This window comes from Nelumbo lutea, chromosome 1 (assembly GCF_056320005.1).
Source record: "Nelumbo lutea isolate HS-2025 chromosome 1, American lotus-T2T, whole genome shotgun sequence".
NCBI lineage: Eukaryota > Viridiplantae > Streptophyta > Magnoliopsida > Proteales > Nelumbonaceae > Nelumbo > Nelumbo lutea.
In genome coordinates, this window is record NC_142684.1 from 169,809,525 (window position 1) to 169,812,379 (window position 2,855).

The following is a 2,855-nucleotide window of genomic DNA, read 5'->3' on the forward strand; positions in this document are numbered from 1 at the left end:
GGCAAAGAAGAAACCCCAAAAGAAAGCCACCAAGTCCAAAAAGCAGAAGAAGGACAGGGCATCTGATGCATGTCACTTCTGCAAACAGACCGGCCAGTGGAAGAGGAACTGTCCTCAATACCTGGAATCCAAGAAAGGTAATTTTGAATCTTATGTCATAGAAACCAATTTGTTAGTAGCTTCTGCGTCCTGGTGTATTGACTTCAAGGCTTCAACTCATGTGTGTAACTCATTGCAGGGGTTCAAGATAAGCAGAAGGTCGAGTGAAGGAGAAGTAACGTTTTACTTGGGGACTTCTACAAGTGTTGCAGCTACGACCATAGGAACCGTAGAATTTATTTTTAGAGAAAGATCTATTGTACTTAAAGATTGTCTTTTTGTACAGAATTTAAGAAGAATTTTGATTTCTGTCTCAAAACTGTGTGCGGATGGATATTCTGTCTTCTTTAGTAATACAATTACTATCAAAATAAACAATAAATTCATCGCATATGGGGAACTGGAGAATGGTCTCTATGTTCTACATCCTTATCTAGAAACTAACATAACCGAAACTACGTCGGCTGATATCCCCAAGAAAAGAATCTGAGATATAGTTAATCCCACATGCCTATGGCTTTACTAACTTGGCCATATCAGCATTGATCGTATCACAAGGTTGGTAAATGATGGTCCTTTGGATTTTCTAACTGTAGAAGATCTTCCCACTTGTGACCTTGCCTTCAGGGTAAGATGACAAAACGACCATTTAGCGGTAAGCCTAAAAGATGTATAGGCACGCTTGACCTAATACATACTGATGTATGTGGTCCCCTGAGTGTTAGGACTCGTAACCAACAAGTGTATTTCATTATATTTACCGATGATTATTCTCGGTATGGTTACGTGTACCTAATGAGACACAAGTCAGAATCCTTTGAAAAGTTCAAAGAGTTCAGACAAAAGGTCGAGAAACAGTTAGGAAGAGAAATTAAGATCATTCGATCGAATCGAAGTGGCGAGTATCTCTCTGACGAATTTAGGGACTACTTGAAGGTCAACAGGATAGTATCACAGTTAGCTCCTCCTGCTTCACCACAGCTTAACGGTGTTTCAGAGAGGAGGAATAGGACCTTATTGGATATGGTCCAGTCACTTTCGTACACTCAGAGTTACCCACATCCTTTTGGGAATATGCATTAGAGACTGCGATATATGTGCTAAATCGGGTTCCAACCAAATCGGTTCCGAATACTCCATATCAATTTTGGACCGAAAAGAAACCAAGTGTCAAACACTTGAAGATTTGGGGTTGTCCAGCGCACGTTAAAAGAACCAGTGCAGACAAATTGGAATCCAAGATCAGTCGTTGCCTATTCGTAGGCTACCCCAAAGGCTCTATGGGTTACCTATTCTATGACCCAAGTGAGTAGAAGGTGTTCTATAGTCAAAATGCACAGTTCATGGAAAATAATTACATCTTGGACACCCATTGTCAGGAAATAGTTCTTGATGATAAGAGCTCAGGAGCAGTGGGAGGGGTCTCATAGGTTCCAGGTATTGACCAACCTAGAAGATCTACCCGGGTATCCAAGCCACCGGTCCGTTTTGGCTATGATTAGGATAGTTACCTGGTGGAAGCTATAACTAGTGAAGAGGATCCCATGACTTATGCGGAATTTATGTTGGACATGGATTCTTTGAAGTGGGTAGATGCCATGAGAGCTGAGATGGACTCAATGGAGGCCAATGGAGTCTGGACTCTAGTAGATCCGCCCCCCGGGGTAAAAGCAATTGGTTGCAAATGGATATATAAGAGGAAGAAGGGCCCCTACAAAGCTCGTCTGGTGACGAAAATGTATACTCAGAAAGAGGGCATCGATTTTAAGGAAACATTTTCACCCGTGGCCATTCTTAAATCCATTTGGATCTTGCTACCTATAACAACATACCATGACTACGAGATTTGGCAAATGGATGTCAAAATTGCGTTCCTGAATGAAGATCTTACTGAAGATATCTATGTGCAGCAACCGCAAGGTTTCACAGCTGTAGGTCAGGAATACATGGTACGTAAATTAAATAGATCCATATATGGACTTAAGCAAACTTCTAGGAGTTGGAACATCCGATTTGACTTTACTGTCAAAAAGTTTGACTTTGAGCAGAATCCAAATGAGCCCTGTGTTTATAGGAAGTCCAGTGGGGATAAGGTTACGTTTTTTGTTCTGTATGTAGACGACATTCTATTCATTGGGAATGATGTAGGAATGTTAACTACGATGAAAGTATGGCTTCCACAACAATTCTCCATGAAAGATCTTGGAGAAGCCTCCTATATACTAGATCTTTGACTCTATAGAGATAGATCAAAGCGAATACTAGGATTATCACAATCTGCTTACATCGACAAAATTGTCAAGAGATACAGCATGGAGAACTCCAAGAAGGGAAATGTTCCTTTCAGGCACGGAGTCACTCTCTCATGGAAGATGTCTCCCAAGACTTCTGAGGAGATTGAGGGCATGAAGAACGTTCCCTTTGCCTCAGTCATAGGGAGAACCATGTATGCCATGTTGTGCACTCATCCTAACATTGCTCAGGCAGTGAGTGTGGTAAGCAGATTACAGGCCAACCCGGGGCAGGAGCACTAGACCGCTGTGAAAAATATACTTAAGTACCTTCGAAGGACAAAATAATTTTTTCTGGTATTCGATGGTAGCTCACTACAGATCTAGGGTATATTGATGCCGATTTCTAGTCAGGTCCAGATGATAGAAAGTCTACATCTAGGTATGTTTTCACGATAGGATCGTGTGCTGTTTACTGGAAAAGGAGCAAATAAGGGTCCACGGTAGATTCCACAACCAAAGCCA

General features: G+C 41.6%; 1 long non-coding RNA gene across 1 annotated transcript; it reads left to right on the forward strand.

Moving 5' to 3' along the window:
- On the forward strand, positions 1-418 carry LOC148879113 (uncharacterized). The gene is made up of 2 exons (XR_016104119.1): positions 1-137; positions 239-418. It is a non-coding gene; the product is annotated as an uncharacterized LOC148879113 (long non-coding RNA).
- Positions 419-2,855: the final 2,437 nt, after the last annotated feature.